We start from the raw sequence: 13,669 nt of genomic DNA on the forward strand, positions 1-13,669 counted from the left end.
AGCCTCCATCTCTTACTCATTGTGACAGGTACACTGAGCTTGTGCGCCTGATGTTAAGCAACAGAACGTGTCTTTGTTACTCCTGTTGGCGGTCAACTAGCATGACGTCACTAACTATCAGAATGGCAATTAGCTAGGGTTATTTAGAGGAAACTATCGCTACTCCAGTGCCAGAGTTTTAGATCACTCCTTCTGTGATCTGGTGTTGGTTCTATGTTCTTCAGTTCACAGTACTTCTTGGTTCTGATCCACTTTAGGAATCCTGTTTCTAACTTCGACATGTTCCTGACTATTCATCTGCCTGACAGATTGGTTCTGTTTGGATCTTCCGGTTCTGACCGCGACTCTCCAGACTACTCTTCTGATTTCTCCTCCCTTCTTCAATTGTCTGTTCTTGTTCTGATCTGGCTTGTCCAATAATGTCTACTAGTAATTCCAGCTACCTCACTTGTGACAGATATTGAGGGCCATGACCTGCACTTTCAAAGACCAAGCCTCCTTGCAGGGGTCCCTGGTGAACACCCGGGGGGGTGTTGGACTCTGCAACAACTGCTAGCAGGTATACGTTTATTCTTCCTAATGATTTGTGACAAGAGGAGACAGCTGAGAGAAAGTTGCTAGTATGAATAAAAAAAGACAAGAGATTTGATGGGAGGAGGTGTAAAGTTATGTGTCACCAGCATAGAGATGTGTTACGGAAAGCCAAACCTGCTTGATGTTGTTTCCAAGGGGGAGTTGCACAAAGAGAGAGCAGAAGGATTCTCAGGACTTGGAAACTCAACAGAGAGATAAAGTAGGGAGGAGGTGGAAACTGCAAAAGAGACAAAATAATGGCCAAAGAGAACCAGAAAAGGGCATGGTCCTTTAGGCCAAAGGTGCTAACAGATTGCATAAATAGGGGTTGACTATCATTAGTAAAGGCAGCAGGTAGATCCAGAAACTGAAAAAGCCTAGTAGACTTTTCAGCCAGAAAATCATTGGAAACGTTAGTAAGAGCCTTTTCAGTGGAATACAGTGCACCATATCCAGATTGAAGGGGCTCCATGGGATAGTTAATAGAGAGAATAAGCACTTATAAACTAGGCAGTGTGCGATTATGGTGTATACCACGTATTCGTAAGAGGACATGTTTATATACAATATCCAAACAAGTGTAGCTGGGTGTTAATTTTACACATTGGACAGAAGTTTCCATATGTAGTTATTTTAAGTGTTTAGATATAATCAACAAGGAAACCTGCACAATGTATTGTAAAAATGTACAAAAGTGATTTGAGATCTATAAATGACTAGAACAGTCCCACACTGTACTTCTCTCTCGTCTTACAATTTGGTCGCTTTCAAGCAACCTAAGGGGGTGTTAGTGCACCTCCCCAGTGAACTTTCCATTCATCTGACTGGAACTTTGCCAATGAAAAGGAGCATCAACACTCTCTCAGCCTGTTTCAAACAGGTCAAGCAGTAAGAGAAGAAAGCAGGAAAGGGTGAGTCTGCTACAGCCATCAGGATTCCCGCTGGAAACAGGAAATCCACAGTAAATGTCATTTTTTTATTCCAAAAAGCACGTCTTTATTTTGGGTGGCGTTATCCTTTTAATATGTCAATTAAATAAGGCATTTACATTATAATCTAACACTTGCTTTTTCTGGCCTTTCTATTTATTTCCCAATATTTTTGTTAGTTGTTCATTGATATATTACCTATATAAAAATCATTGATCTGTTTATCTGTCCGGTTATGCATTCGGACAACCCTGCACCACTTGGGATGAAACAAATGCAAGGTGGTCCAGTTGGATCTGGTTAGATTTTAGGGGAGTTGAGGTCCCAGTCGGACCTTTCGTTACTGTATGCTGGCCAGAACTTTGACCCGGGAAGCCTTCCACTGGATGGATTTGGATGACATTTAATATAAAAAAAAAAAACCACATGGGGCAGCCAACTCAAAGGTGTGTTGGTAGAGCTGCTAAACTACTAATTATTTTTAAGAAGTTGACAGTTACATCCATCTCATTGATAACTAAATAGATTGAAGATTTAAACCCGGACAACACCAGATACTTCAGCTAATATACAGTATATATAATGTATGTATTTTGAAAATGCAAAATAGGTCAAGCATATTTTTATGCAGTCTTTATTTAAAGTTTTAGAATCCTGCAATATAATCCAACAATACAAATGCTAAAATAACAAAAGAAATTGAAAAAGCCAAAGTCTCTGCCTAATTTTTAATTATACTAATCCCGGAGGCACTCCATATTTGATTCTCAGTATAACTAATATAAACCTAACAATAAGTCTTCTCCATAGATAACAGAACAACATGAGTCCGACAAGGGATTGCAAGTCCCCTATATTCTCCATGGGTTGCACCTATACTCACACATTGAGAATAAACAGCATAATAATGGTATTACTCACGTAGTGTATAATCTAGAACCATTACACTGTGTCATCAGCAGTATACGTTTTGATTCTTCTCTACTAGGATTACTTTCATTTTGCAAATATCAATCATTCTGATTTGACATTTAAATGAAATATGTGACAATTGCATAATGAATATGAGTTCACACATACCAAAGTCATTTGTTTTAAGCATACATGGGATAGAAATGTACCTTGTAGTTGTTTGCTTCTTTATGTACAGTAAAACACACACAAATAAAATAATGTTGCAATTAGTTGCATTAGTGTAGAAGTTTGATTTATACTTAAAGAATGTAATCATCTCAGCAGTTTACTTACATGCTAATCTCCTTGCTTGTTCTATTTATATGGTTGACAAAGGGCAGTGCTCATTTACATAGCACAACATAAGGCATATGTGACTATTCTGTATATTGCCAAACATTATGTAGAAATTACCCTGGTGGAATGGAATCCTGTTATTGCCACATGGATGACTAATAGAACATTCATTACTGGCTATAGTTAACTCTCAAAATATAACATGAGGCGATTTGAAAATAAGTGGGACCTAGGGTAAAAAGTATGCATCTTTTTACTCTTATTTGATTGAAATGCTACTCTCATACAAAAATCTTCAGCCTTGCCATAAGTTTTCCGATGGTGTAGGGGATCCAAACCTGCGCCTTCCATTCACTGCAGAAGTCCCTGTAATGTTCTGCTCACCCTTTTTACTGCTTTGTAAAACAGCAACAGTACAAATAATAGTATAATGATATAAATTTACATGTATGTAAATATGCTAAGATAAGATCTAGATGCATTACAATGATATTTTGAAAGACATTTAAAAAAAAATGTTCTTGACGTGTTCTATTAGTGTGGCTCCTCCTTCTATATGTGCATTGTTACAACAGACAAGATATTTCATGTTTAACAAGTCCTGTGGAACTTCCAGCCCTGCATTTGTAACGCCTCTGCAGTGCTTATTGACATTAACACAGTGATGATGTATACTACACAAAAGTCTAATTTTAGTCATGCATGGGAAGGATTAATATTGGGTTTAACACCTTTAAGACATTTGCATATTTTCTGATTTTAAATGCTAGCAACTCCGTATTCAGAAAAATAATTTTACGATTAATGAATTTTAACATATATTTGGCTAACAATTTATTCACCCACCTTTATTGTAAATAGCAAACACAAGAATATTATATAACTCTTCTGTGAATCAGCTTATTGACACATATTAGCCATGTTAAAGTAAAGAGAAAGAGGAATCATCTCAAAACATTTGTTTCTTCACCAACTGCTAATACATCAGAAGAATCCCTTTCATTGATTCAAACTTCAGGAAACTGGGGCTTCTTCACTGTTCAAGAGGCATTACATATACAGACACTAATGCAGGGTTATGTGCAGATACAGCTGTCATTATATCTGAAGGTTTCTTGAACCCCTTCCTGCTCAATAACTCTTGTGTTATTATTTGTTATTAATCTTTTGTTTAAATTACACCACAAAAGGTTCTCAGCACCATATAAAATATTTACAGTAGTATACAATAGACAGCAACGATCCAGAGTGTATTACCCACAAGTAACATGGTAATGCAGATCAAATTATTATGGGACAGTGAGTGGGAGTGATGGTAAAGACCAATGTGAAGTAGGCCTGTGGTCAAAAAGACTTGGGAAGCAGGCCTAGCTGTACAGAGGATCAAGGTGAACACAAGGCAAGATGACCCTGTTCATAAGAGCTTACATAACAAAGGGAATGGGAAAACACAAATAGGGTGGTACCATGTGGGGGAATGAAGGTGATCGCTAAGGCAAAGGAGTAAGGAGGAGGGCTGAATGGCTTGAATTAAGAAGTGAGTTTTAATGGCATGCTTGAAGCCTTGGAGAGTAGAGGCTAATCGGATAGAGCGTAGGTGGTGGTTTCAGAGCTAGAAAGCAGGAGTGAGAAGATGTAATCAGTGTGTTTGTGAAGCAGCAGTCTTTCCTAGGCTGGAGGGGCGGCAAGGAGTGTGGGGAGAGATCAGCTTGGGTTGGTTGAGACCTATGTAGGTTAGGGTAAGGAGTTTAAATTTAATTCTGTATGCCATGGGGAGTCAATGTAGCGACTGGCAAAAAGGGACAGCAGAGTTAGAGCAGCAGCAATCAGGAGAGACTTGAGAGGTGCAAGGCGTGAGTTGGGGGGGCAGAAAGAATGAGGTTATAGTAATCAAGGCAATATAATATATTATCCCTGATGAAGCCAGCCAGATCTGCGGGTAAAACGTGTCAGTTATTACTCAATTGCATCTATATACTTCACCTCTTGAACTCCTGAACTCAGGAGAACCCAAATGACTTTCTCTTTCACTATTTCTGCTTGCTCTCTTGTCAGGATGAAGCAGCCTCACAACAGCCGGCATCCTACAGCTGACAAGGATGACAGATTTGCTACTTTGCATGCGCAAACTCACGCGAGCTCTCCAGCACTTCACAGACCCAGAACTCCAGCACAAACTGCCCCTCGCTTCACAACGGAGGTATAAAGGATAGCCCAAGAGAGGAAAAATAGTGAAGAGGGTGAATTTAACTACAAAACGTGAGTCTAGAACTTTATTTTTTTTTAACAACATCTTGGAACACTTGAAAAATACTATTATTATTTACAAAAAGAACTCACTCTTTTTGGATTACACAGCTGAGTATTATAAGCATATTAGATCCAATAGTGGATCAATATTTTTGCCGGCCCCATTATCACTGATATTGGTGGGACTGGGCAATTTAATAGACAATTTGTGCTTTTATGTGGATGCTCATACACCTAGTGGACTACTCTCACCAACTTGTTTAAGACTGGTGTCTGTACTTAGGACCATGTTTTGACAATTGCACCATGTCAATGTTTATGCATCTTATGTTTATGCATTTTTTGTTCTTGCCGGAACAGCTGTTTATTTTAATTCTGTAATTTGGTAATTAAAACTTATTTTTAATATTTAAATTATAAATAATTGGCACCTAGATATAATGACTACATGATCATACAACCTTTCTACAATCCCCACAGCACTGAGGAATTTATTTGATTATTTATGTTTTTATAATATAGGAGAGTGAATGTTGAAATTTGGAAGCAAGAGCCGGAGGAGGAGAAGACCTTCAGCCTAGCATCCACATGGGTCTGATTCCGTGGACTCACATAAATCTGCATCCATTTATCTAACTCTACTTTACTGATCCCTAACAGCCCATTGCCATTCACCTAATCCCAGCTGGCTATTGAAAATTACAGAGAGGCAGCCAGGATTCCTACCAATCAGAGTGGTGATTGTTGGAGACAGTGAGCAGTGTGAACCCAACTCGTCACTTATCCATGGCAGGAGTGAGGGCAACATCAGTCAAGGTTTAGGGGGTCTCTGTTTACTTGTCAGATGCAGACTAGTTGAATATTGATCAAATAGGTGGTGGTAAAATGGTGGTAATTAGCTGTGAATGGGTGCAAGTGGCTGATGAAAGGATGCTGGCTACGGGTGAATGTTTGCTGTCCAATGGTAGCTACTGGCTAAATCGGTGCTCCTTGCATACTGATCAATTGTACAGTACAATGTTAGCATGATTGGTTTTGCAAAAATGTAGCCTGTCGTATTTTTATTTCTATAATGTTAGTGAACTGTGGCACAGGACTTGGCTGTAGGTACATCCAATCAGATTGTAGAAGATTGACGTAACCTGACCATCATCAATTTGAAAAAGACAATGTGCACAAATAATTGCATTCTTAATAAGGTGTTTGTGGGAGTGGAAAATAGGGGTAATTTTACCAACATTAACACAGAAATACATTTTTCATTTAGAAATACATTTTTATTAATACGTTTATCAATACGTATGCTGCATAATAAAACCCCTAAACCTTGTATAGGAGGGTTTCCAGCTGGTATGGAAATGATCTTGTTCCAGGTTACGGATTTCCAGGCTTGCCTTACAATAAAGCTTATATTTAGTGTATATGTTGTACTTCAATCCTACCAGCAGTCCTCTGCAGATTGGGGTTAACATAGAATACATACGGTAGGAGCTGTTTTCGATGGTACTGAAAAAAGTGACTCTCGTTCAAAAGCACATTAAATGTATAATAAATAGTACCCGTATTATTATATCCCTTACAAATTAGAAGAGTGTAGCGTCCTTAATTTGGCCCACTCGGTCTATTTTATTCATTTGTAGGCAAGGTTACTTTCTTTTCTGTTAATTTACGTTTTAATTCTACAAACTATAGCTAAAAGCCCTTCAGTAGATGCTGCATAGAGATTATAATATTTCCAAGTATACTCACAAGATGCTGTTTTACTCTACTGGTTTGAGGCTGGTTTGACCACCCCCCCCCCCCCTCCTAATTACCTGGACACTTGGCTAGACTTATAATTTAGTCATTCCCTTTATTTGACTGATGGAATTAATATATATGTAATATTTATGTGTACAATGATGTAATTTTATATGTCATTTTATTTGATTTATGCATGTTTTACATGCCATTTTGGTTGTTGATAATTATTAAGATTTGTTTATGTGATATTAGCCAAGTTTATCAATAAATGATTGGATTCTAGATTACGATAACAGACTGTCAATACATCACTCATATCTGGACATACGGATACTATATGTAGAATTATAACATCTTAGTATATTAGCATTTAGATAATATCACTAGCCAATGAGTGCCTAACTTTTAAGATATATTGTAATCTCCAAGGGAGGTATACCCTTGGTTAGTGCAGCTCTTGCAACATTAGGAGTAAAACGGAATTCTCCCTCCCCTAGCAGCAATATCTTTGCCTGTGAAGCCTTTTTTGGGCAAAGCAGTGATGACTGCACGTGTTTCCTTGCAGATTACCATGGTTAACAGAGGAAGAACAATGATATCAAGCACAACCCACCTTTTAAAGCTGCCAGTTTGTTATTCAAACTCAATCAGCATGACAGAGTGATCTACAGCCTTGTCCTTTGTCAGCACTCTCACCTGTGTTAACGAGATAATCACTGACCTGATGTCAGCTGGTCCTTTTGTGGCAGGGCTGAAATGCAGTGGATATGTTGTTCTAGGGATAAAGTTCATTGTCATGGCAAAGAGAAACTTTGAAATTAATTCCAGTTCATCTGATCACTCATCATGACATTCCGGAGTTTATGCAAATTGCCATCAAAAAAACTAAGGCCGCAGACTATGTGAAAAATTATTTTTTTGTCATTCTCAAAACTTTTGGCCATGACTGTACTTTCTTTATACCATCACAATGTTTAAAATGATCCCAATAATTATATATACTTATTTTATAGACCTGGTTTCTTACTATTATTAAAATAATTGACAAGTGACACACAACACTTGGAAGCAACCAACAGTGCAGAATATGGTTGGCACTCTATAAATACGTTTAAATAACAATACTAATAAACCACCTCCAGGTGAACAAATGCTGATTTTAAGAAGTATAGTGTATGTTCTAAATGGGAAAAATACTGAAAGCTCATTTGTAGAAGTATAAACTAATCTAGCACTCCCAAAATGACCTCTATGGAGAGGAGAATGTTCTTTTTATCTTGAGGGAACAGCAGTAGGATATTATGTTTTACATTGTGATTGTTTTCTTTTTCTTAGGGGTTTTATTCTTTCTTGTATCCTGCTGTGAATTTTCTTTTCAATTTGTTTCTTTTTCAATTGAACTTTTATAGCTGTTATTTTTCTCAGTGTTTAATATCATTTGCCAATGTTGTGTTTTACAGTTTACGTTACACTTAAATGAAATAAATATAGAATTGAATATTAGAGATATGTGTAATAACCAATGTAGCAACAATTATTTAAAAGTATATGAAAAATATGCAAATACAGTGCTAATTTGATTAAATTGATTATTTCAAACTAATTTACAAAATATTCAGAAGAAAACTCCAAAGAGGTGCTCATATACCCTGTATATCAATTATGGTCTATGACCCTCAGCAGGTCATAAAACAGAAAATAAGAATGAGCTTGATCTTGTTATTTGCCCAGGACAGTCCACTTCTGCATCACATGACCACCTCGTTAGCACAATGCATGATATTTACACAGAACCAGGAGAACATATTAGATCAGAGGAGAGGGGGGGGGTGTAGTCTTCACCACATGGTCACATGTCACAATATGCTTCAAAGTTGTTCATGTCTATTATTGGTGCCGTGTACTCATGTGAACAAACATTTTATTTCATGAGACACATTGAAAATAATAAGTTCAACTGGTTGATGCATGAATTTGGAATTGAATTGTGACTGTTCCAACCTTTCACCTAAGTTTCAAAATCTGGTGAAAAATCCGGTCAACCTGAAGTCACATTAAATTAATTGTCAGATGTATTTGGTATAACTTGTAACACTTGTTTACCATATATTACAACGCCTGCTGATAGTTATTACAGAAATGTGTCTCACACACAAAATTTCAGTCAAAACATGTAATAAGCAGTTTTCGGAAATATTGTCCACAATAGGTCAAATATTACATGGGTATCTTAAAATCGGCAACCATGTACACAGAGAACATTTACACATTTTGCACTTCAAATTAGAAAACAAAATAATAAAATCAATGGGAAAAAGAACTCCGAAAACTTTCCAATGTAAGAAGGTAGAAGTGAAAATGTAACAATATGACACAGTTCTACAAGTTGTCACTATTATGTTTGGCAGCACAGTGGCCTAATGGTTAACACTTCTGCCTCACAGCACTGGGGTCATGAGTTCAATTCCCGACCATGGCCTTAGCTGTGTGGAGTTTGTATGTTCTCCCTGTGTTTGCGTGGGTTTCCTCTGGGTGCTCCGGTTTCCTCCCACACTCCAAAAACATACTGGTAGGTTAATTGGCTGCTATCAAAATTGACCCTAGTCTCTCTCTCTGTCTGTGTGTATGTTAGGGAATTTAGACTGTAAGCTCCAATGGGGCAGGGACTGATGTGAATGAGTTCTCTGTACAGCTCTACGGAATTAGTGGCGCTATATAAATAAATGATGATGATGATGTTTGGTCATGGTCTTGAGATATGCCTATAAGTCAGCACTCTCAATTTAACATCTGTTTGCAAGTGTCCAGTATACGTACAATGCTTATTTATTTATACAGTGTTAAAAGTTGTCTATGTTTATGTGCTATTAGTGTTTGGGCTTATTTGAGAATATATGCAGCCTCGGACTGGCCCGCCGGACAGCCGGTCAATCCACCGGTAGGCCCAGCGGGGTTGAAGCTCCGCCCCCTCTGTTGTTAGGGCGGAGCTTGATGTTGAACTTTGTTTAGATGGCGGCGGTCACATCTCCTGTAACCACACTACCGCGCAGATGCAGAGAGCCCAGGCGCGGTAGTGTGTTTTTCAGCAGTTTGAGCAGGGGAGGAGGACGTCCTGATATCAACATACTGATCCAAGGTCAGTTTGGTCATCATAGGTTCATACAACACTGGACGCAATAGACCACGCCCCCTCTGACGCTGCAGAGTTTCCCCGGGTTATCTGAAGCCCAGCCAGTTTGATCGTGGCTGGGATACAGAAGCTGGATACTGCCGTTTGATCGAGGAAACATATGGACTGAAAGATACCTTTTTAACATACAAAATGTGAGTGTTTTTAACCCCATGTTTTAACTTAATAAATAGAGAACGTAAAACACCATGAGATCTTTCTCTGTTCTCTCCCTGGTCTCCAATATGTGCACTCTGGTGAGGAGAAGAAACAGGTTTAGAGGGGAGTAAAAGTACATCGTGGTGGTGCTTTTTTGAAGCAAGAGGACACATTATTCAAATACTGTATGGAATAGAAAAGGTCACATTGATGTAAGTTTACCATCTGGGACATCGGTATAGGTGGAACTAGAAGACCAACATCCTTTAATGACTTTGGGACCGTTTTCCCCTTGACTTATTCATTGACCCAATCCTTGTGTTTCTTTACCCTTCCCCCATTTGCGCCCGTCCTTTGATATTTATATTCTCTTTCATACAACACTGGCAGCATACCAGCATATATGGAATAAATGTGACAGGCTTTGGATGGGCTGTATTCTGTTCATTTTTTTGTTTTTTAAAATTTCCCTTCTCAACAAGCATTCATTGGTGAAGTACGCAACCGTAGTAGCACTGATGCTGTGTGTATGGTCTTTGACGAGTGGCATATTCTGTAAGAGTCCTTAAAAAATAATTATAACAAAGAGTCATTTTAATAATCAGACTGTGTATACAAGATCTGGCAAATGAAGGGAGCTTTTCATGTAGTCTAGTATTCCAATTGCATCCAGTTGAAAATATAATCATTCAGGGTTGTATAATATGTTGGTCTATATTGTATGTTAGTGTAGAAAGGCACATGCATAGGAGAACATAATTATATTTATATATTTTTCCTTTTGCCTATTGTGCATTCTTTTTGATGGTTGTCCTGTTTAGAATTTAGGGGTGATATAGTGAAAGTATTATAGGCATATATCAACCGTATTTAAAATGAAATTAGATGGATTTCACTGAGATTTGTTGAGAATTACAATCACTTGTTTTTTATGAATTGACTTTTATTCCAGGACATGTCACAGCAACAACAGGTTGGTAACCATTGTACTAAAAAATTAATTGTGCAGTTTATGTCTTCTAATTGATGATGTTATTATTTGGTTTGTGTAGCCCTTGTAATGGCTTTTAATAAGCTCAATACATGATGGGCAATAACAACATATGAGGCGAGGGTTGGAGGTAACCAAATGATGCACTTATCATAAGTAACTGTCTTGGTGCATTAGGAGACGACAGGAGCTGGTACTGGAGTTTCTACCAAACCACAAGTGTTTTATTAATGGGTCCCATGTAGTTCCCTACCAGTAGAATGGGCAGGGTCTAATGCAAAAGGTGCACATTTAAAATAGTGCTATAAGTTGTCCTCCATGGCCTGACCACACCCCCTTTACTGGCCACACCCACTCCTAAAGTTGGCCACACCCCAATATAGTGGGCCCCTATCACTGAATTCCCCCGGTGGGCCCTTCATGCCCCAGTCCGACACTGAATATATGTGAATATAATGTTGGTTCTATGGTGTAATTATTTGTTTATACGGCAATGGAACTCATTGTTTTACATTATAGTTTAAATTAATTGACCGCACTGTCTCCTCCTATACATCATATTGAACATTATATTCTTATAGTCTTTAAGTGTCACTTGTCTTTTTCTAGCAGGCTTATAGTCCCTGACATCTTGCGACAGACAGGGCTTGTTCACCAAAAAAAGTCTGGACTTTTTCGTGGCAAATGAGAAAAGTGTTTTGAAAACTGGAGCATACAACTTGTTGAAATAAACAAAATAGAAATAACAAATAGAAAAGTTCCAATGAAACAATATATAAAACGGTTCAAACTTGTTTCATAACCAGTCCAAGAGTCCAGGAAGTCTATGCAACCGAAGTTCCTATGGAATTCTGATTATCTCCTCCACAGATGTTCATACATAAAAATAAACCAGAAAATCACATCATAGCGTAACATGTATTTGCTGACTGGAGTGAAATGGTAAAACCCTGTTAAACCAGTGTGTATTTAAAATATCCATTTTTATAAAAAGATAATGCACTATTGCCTGTATTTGTTTTTATATATTGTTGCATTGGAACTTCTCTATTTGTTTCGTTTATTTCATCAAGTTGTAAGCGCCAGTCCTATTTTCCATATTATTTCCTATATGCGAATTTTATCACATTTTGATGGATTGTGTGTTTGTTAATAGTGGGCTGTTTCAACTGTTCCGCCCAGGTATACCAATTTTTGTTTCTTTGTTTTGAAAACTGTTTGAAGTTTTTGTTTTGCCAATCTTACAAAGCTGTAATGTGTTGGAATGAAACCGATAAAAAATAATGTGTTCCAATTGTAATTACAAGGCTCGACAAAAGGCTCCATAACCACCAGAAAGCATTTTGGTGTAAAAGAGCCCAAAGAAGCTTTAAACCAAAATACTAACAGAAGCTTCATAGTGAATAAATGTCAAATCTATATATTTTAGTCTAATGATACAAAGCAAAGCTCATTTGAATTTAATTTTATTCAAACACGTCATCTTTCTCCTTTACTGTAATTACTATTAGATAGCTCAGCTCTCAGCCTGGCCGCTTCCTTTCAATAGCTGGATGATTTGTTGAGGCTCAGGAATCAAGCAACAGAGTCTCCTTTGTAAACCGAGCCAAAGAGACATAACATCACTTGTTATTACGCTCAGGGAATTCATTATATTCACGGCAGCAAAATCTAAAATAAAACGTTGCTAAAACTATTTTATCCTCACGTCCTACTGCTCTGAATTGTTTTTATTTATTTGCTCTCTGAAATACCAGTCTGTACATACACACATACCACATTTTGTAACACGTAAATTTGGCCATTCATAAGTTACTGCTTGCGTAGTCTGTCATCAGTTGCAGGAGACGGGAATATAGGATGCTAATTTCACAAATATAGATCTTTATTTTTTTCATGTGTTGTCAAAGTGACATGTAGTTTATTAATTGCACTATTCTAAAAGTAAAAGTATAATGTAAACATTTTACAAATAGCACCATTACTAATGCTCACCAAACATATTTGCTTTTTTTTTCTAATTCCTCTTAACTACAGTACATAAGTAAAAACACAAAATTAACAATTGTACACAGCTAACAAAGGAGCGTGACAAAGCATGACAATCATTCCATGCAAAAGTTTGGAATCACTTAAAAAATTATTATTTTTTTAAAAGAATTTCTACTTTTTTTTTATCCAGGTTTCATTAAATTTATTTTAAATTATAGTATGGCAAATAACTGTTACTGCTTGAAATTACTGATTTTAAATTTATTCATATATGACAGCAAATCCCCATTTTCAACAGCCATTGTTCCTAATGGCAAACTCTCATTGGTAAAAACAAAACCATTTTCTCAAGAAACACATCAATCTGTATTTTTAAAAAACGAAGGCTAGTCTCATTTGCATGAGAATTTATATTACTTTAGGTCATATACTATAGTTTTTACTATATTTTTGTTGCTATTTTATTTTTTTATAGAATTTTTTTTTATAGTAATACTTTTATTTTCTAATTGATCTTATACTACTGTGGTGAAAAGAGGTTTTAATATCACCCTAACCAGCCTGCCCCTTGTTTCTCGTAAAATGAGGATAATAGCATGTACTTTTTATAGC

The sequence above is a fragment of the Mixophyes fleayi genome, chromosome 3, assembly GCF_038048845.1.
Source record: "Mixophyes fleayi isolate aMixFle1 chromosome 3, aMixFle1.hap1, whole genome shotgun sequence".
NCBI classification, from domain to species: Eukaryota; Metazoa; Chordata; class Amphibia; order Anura; family Limnodynastidae; genus Mixophyes; species Mixophyes fleayi.